Here is a 5,721-nt window from a genome sequence, read left to right as displayed (position 1 = left end):
GTGGCCTTTATTAATTTCGTCGTTATAATGAATACCTCTCCCTATGTTCTTCCAAGCCCTCGCCCACCCCCAATGAGGCATCTCCTCTTGGCACAGTGGGTTGTGTTTCTCTGACTCTGGGGCCGTGACTTATTGAAGACGCTATGAAAGGCCAGTGTCCCCCGTGGATGTGATTTTATTGGACACTGAGAATTGGGACAGTGGAAGAAGTTCTGGCCAGCATTTCAGGTGAATTATATGACAAGAAGGTTCGTTGCAGAATAGCAAACCAACTTGTGAGGACCTAGAAGACAAGAGACCAAGCTGAGGAAGACCAGACGAAGCTTGGAGCATCCACCAAATACCACAGGTCAGGCCACGAAAGGGCCAGAGCCCAGGAGGTCGGAGAATTAGCAAACCCAACAGCAGGATTCTGCTCTCCTCTGTAATTCTGCCCTGCGAGGCTGAGCGAGGGCTCGCTGAGTTTTCCTATAGCCAAGAGGGAGGGTTGAGGTGGGGCAGAGGGTGAGGCCTTGGTGGTGGTGCCAGGAGTATCCTCCTCCTGTCCAGGTGAGGCCGTCTCCCAACAGGACTCAGCCTGCAGTGTGCTGTGCCGTGCAGGTGCGCAGAATGGCTCATCCCGTCCACAGCGCCCTGACCATCCAGGTGCTGCTGTATTCGCATTTTTTGGAGATAATTATGGGTTAAACCAGATATTTTCCCCACCCCTGACCTACTGTTAGGAGGAGACAGAGGAAGGAAGGGCTGCAGGGATGGCTTTATGCCTGTATGCTTTGAGGACCGAGCTAGGAAAGTATTTTAAGGGGCCCAGAGAGGGAGCGAGGCGGTGCATGGAAGATGCAGAGGAAGCAAGATGAAATGAAACCAAAGAAAACCACCGGGCTGTGGCTATGAAGGTGAAGGTTGACTTTTAAAGAGGGGCATCTCTGGCCACCAGACGTGGTCCCCGTAGATGATGGTCTCCCTGAAGGCTTGCTTGAGCTTTTGGATCAAGATGTGAGGATGACCAGAGAGGCTGACTGTGCTGGCCGATGGCTGTGAAGACGAACACGCCCGGGAAGAGCAGGAGTGAGTGTGATACTTTGCACATACGACACTGTGCTGAGTTTGCCCTCAAGGGCATTGCTGGTGAATTCAGAAAGGGAAGTCTGATGTAGCTAGAAAACTTGAACCTCAGCTCAACTACTATAAGCAATGAGACTTTGCAACAATAAACTTACCTCTCCGAACTTCAGTTTCTTTTATCTATTGTCGTAGGATGAGTATGGCTCCCCAAAGACGTCCGTGTCCTGATCTCTGCCACCTTACATGCTAAGATGGACTTCGCAGATGCAGTTGCATAAATGATCGTGAGATGGGAAAGCACCTGGGTTGTCTGGGTGGGCCCAGGGTCACCATAACTGTCTTATCGGAGGGGTAGAGATGCGAGAGTGATAATGGCAGCGAAGATCGGAGTGATGATAGGAAGGGGACATGAGCCAAGGAACATGAGAAGCCCCTAGAAGCTGACACTTAATTTTAGACCAATGGGACCTAGAAAATTCAACAGTTATGGTACCCACCTCATAGGGCTGCTGTGACAGGTTAAATAGGACAAGTCATCTAAAGCATTCAACAGTGTCGGCCAAGTATAATGGCAGATTGTTCTACCCTGTGTTTTTAAAAATTATATTATCAGGTCCTGGGTTGGATCCCAAAAGCAACTAAAAGCCCACCCACCACACTGTCCTAAAACCGACTTGGGGTGGTTGGAAGCAGATGCAGCTCTTCCAAAGGCACTATGATGAAGCGTTTTAGAATTACTGGAACCTAAGAAGATGCTCTGAGCCCTTCATCTCAGAAAGCTTTGGCGACCTCAGGATACCCCTTGGGATAATCTGCTGCATTATCAGTCCCGCAGACATATGACTGAAGTCCTGCATTCCCGCTCCTCACAATCACGCTCAGTGGCATTGGTAGGATTACAGGTACACCTGAGGCACTCTCTCAGATACTGTGACAGTGGAGACTAAAATGTGTCACTAAGCTGTGTGGCTGTGAAGTGGGTGAGAAGGACTCAGAGGACGTCATTAACAAATGGCTGGGCGGCTGCCAGGGTGTTGTATTTCTGGTGACCTCATTTGATAACTTCCTGATCACTCGTGTGGATCCCTTCCAGATTCCTGCCATTCCCACTGGCTTTGTTTTGCACCTGAGAGACTGAATATACAAACGAATACAGGCCAGATCATATATAAAAATTGAACTCTGGCCCACAATCCACAGCAACCAGCTCAGGAAACCAGGCCATTATCTACAGTAACCGGCCCTGGAAGTCAGTTTGCTCGCTATAAATCAGACAGTAGAAAGTCAGACCTCTATCTCCAGAAACAATCCAGGAAGCCAAACAAGAAACTCTGAAACTATCAGCCCCCAATGGCCAGGATTTGCTTAATAACCGACAGCTTCCCCAATTTTTGTCCCCACCTCCAACTTAGGACCAACCAGAGAGAGCCCGACATGCTCCCCAACCAATCGTGTGGGGTGCTACTCGGCCTTCCTATGGCTTCCCCATCTAGCAGCCCCCCATCTTCGTCTCTACTACAAAGCTTTCCCCGTCCTCTGCCTGCCTTTGAGTCTCTGCCGGATGCAAGTGATGGCGGCCGACTTCCTTGCTATATACATAGCAAGTTCTGAATACATGGTCTTTGCTTGTTTTCATTTGGTTAGTCTTCATTTATTTCCACACACCACACGATGGTGAGTGTGGATTTCGGTGTGGATTTTGCTCTATGCCCCTGGACATGGACAAATTTGGCCACGTGATTGGATCAGAGCGACGACAACTGTGGCCTCATGAAGGGGCCCGAGACCCCTCTTGGCTTCTGTCTTTGCGGAGTGTGCACGGCTTCCCCTGGAAGTGGGTGGCGAGTGTGATGAAATAGAGACTAAATTCTGTTTGAACTTGAATTAGTTATGGTGCTACTGGGCGGAACATAAATGGAGTAATTAGTGAAGGCAAATGGGAAAAGCCTCAAATTGGAATTTCATTTTTAAGGAACACTTGGGAGAGAACAATTCCGCAAAGAAGACAACATAGTTCCCTAGTCCCCTGCACACAGATCTCATTTTAAAGAAAACAATGAGAAGGTGAGGTTTAAGTGGTGTCACAGGGAATGTTAGACGCTCACGTTACTAATCAAAAAGCTGTTAGGGCAAGGAAATATCCAGGTGGTTACGGGATAGAGATATTGCAGGAACTCTCTGTAGACATCTCAAATTGTTGGTCTTTGAAAATAAGGTCCGCATGCAACTTTCTCTGCAGTGTCATTGTCAAGATCTCGTTGCTAAGTTTATAGCTAGGCATCATCAGGATGGATTCTCATGACGTGCCTGGCTCCAAGGACCGCAGTTGATTATTATCCTGGGGGTCGTTTATCATTCTCTGTGTGTGTGTCTTTCTCAGTACATATATATTTTATATATATATATAAAATGTCAAGGTTTGGCGATGAATAAGAAGACTGTTGACATTGTGGGAAATCATAGGAATTTGTTTCCTTGATTCAGTTTCTTAATTTAAATCCTTACTCTGCGTTTGTAGATACGCAGAGTAAGGATTATTATTTTTTATTTTCTATGGTTGCACAGCTTTTAATGATTCGGAATAATAAATAATGTGATTTTCCATTTTCTGTGGCACCACCAGCCCTTCCTAGTCATCATTTTTCTGTACTTCACGCCACTATCCCATGAGGCTAGTAGGATATGGTAGAACAAACGGAACACCTGCGGGAAACCTAAGATTCGAAGGGACGAAAGGCTTTACCCAAGGTCGTACTTTTAGCAAGTTGGGATTCAAACCCAGGTCTTCCGATACCAAGCATTTGACACTCACCAACGGGGTGTGCAATATTTTCATTGAACACAATATAATCTAGTTCCCCGTTTTAACTGACAGCCGATGTTTAAAAAGTAAGGATATTTTTGTGTGGATCCGGAGAGGAAGTTGGGAGAGTTGTAGAGAAAGATGCTTTCCAGCCTTAGCAAATTAATTGGCAGGGGTGTGGGGAGATGGGGACAGGCAGAGGAAGGTGTTTTATGACACGTGGTTTGTGGGTGAGCTATAAAATATCGAGACACAGAGTCTAGAGCGGCACGGTCCATCATGGTAGCCGCCAGCCACGCTTGGCTATTGGGCACGTGAAACGTGGCTCCAAATGTCACTTCCACACGGATTTCAAAAACTTCCTATTAAAAAAAAAAAAAAGAAACGACCATGATAATTTTTATATTGGTTACATATTGACATGATATACTGGGTTGCATAAAACATATCATTAATTTCATGTATTATTTTTAATTTTTAATGTGACTCCTAGAAAATGAAAAATTCCATATGTGGCTCGTATTTGGGGCTCACACTTTACTTCTACTGGACAATGCTGGTCCAGAGATTTCCCTTTTGGATAACAGTCACTGGGTAGGTGAGGGTAAGCGAGGCCAGGAGTCCAGTGGTGTCTCAAACAGGACAGAGATGTTTACAGCAAAGGCTCCAAAAAAGCAGGTCCACCCTGCCCTTGGGAATTGGGGCCTTTATTATCCAAGACGCAGCGGCAAGAGTTCCATGTGGCAATTTCAATGGAAATATTTTTACTTCTGAAACCTAGTTTCTTTCCTAAACTCCCCGCAAGGCAAAATGGATTATTGCTTCCTGGAAATCGAAGCGGCGGACTTGAAAGTGTTTCATATTAAAAACAGAAAAGCCCAAGGAGGAGGAAAATAATTACGTTTCTAAAAGCTTTTAGAACAAATGCTTGCTTGTGAGAAATAATTTTCCTATAAATATTTTATTCCTCCTTCTCTTTCTTCTGTCCCCCGAGCTGAAGAGTTCCACATGGACATCCGGGATGATGTTCCCCTTGGGAGGGAAGATCAAAGCCCCCTGTTCTGCTTGCTGCTGAGTTTTACTCTGGGCTTTTGCAGTGTCTGCTCCCACCCGCCTGCAGGGCTCTGAGATGAAGTGGGCTCAAAACTTTGGAAAAACAGAAAAAGAATGCAGAGAAAAATCCGTAGCTTCACTGCATCTGAGCCAGCTGTCTCCGACAAAAACGTCCAGGGCTTGGCTTGAGGGAGAAATGCCTTCGGTTTGTCTGTGGGAACCCATCTGAAAACAAGACATTCCGTAATGTAAATAGCAAATAACTCCGGCTCGATGCTAAACATGACTACAGAAAACAAGGGGCCCATTCGATGGGACTTGGAAATATTTGAAAAACAAAAACCAGGAAGACTCTAGAACCAGAGTTCCCCAGGCTAAAGACTGGGTCTTGATTGGTCCTCTCGCCTCAAGCCCAGTTCCACACCTGTCCTCGGCCTGGCACTCAGCGCATGTTTGCTGGCCCCATTTTTCGACCCATTCAGAGAGCATTGAGTGGAAACAATGTGCCCAAGAGGTTTAGCTTGGAAAACTGGGGAAACGATTATGCCACTGACAGAAAAGGGGAGACTCGGGAAGGACCTAGTCTTGGGAGTAGAGCATGGCTTAGATTTAGTCGATGTGTCGAGATGACAGTAAGCATCCAGGTGTCCGTGGACAGCAGGTAGCTGAACAGAGAGGACTCGAGGTTATCTCTGATGATCGGTAGCACTGAGTCAGCTCTTAGCTGAGGGCCCAGGATCCTATTTGGTGTAACCCTCTCAAAGGGATGTTGATACAGGGCGTGTGTCCGGATGGATGAA

Source organism: Pteropus vampyrus, unplaced genomic scaffold (genome assembly GCF_000151845.1).
Source record: "Pteropus vampyrus isolate Shadow unplaced genomic scaffold, Pvam_2.0 Scaffold62, whole genome shotgun sequence".
NCBI lineage: Eukaryota > Metazoa > Chordata > Mammalia > Chiroptera > Pteropodidae > Pteropus > Pteropus vampyrus.
Note: the sequence above shows the minus strand (reverse complement) of the source record.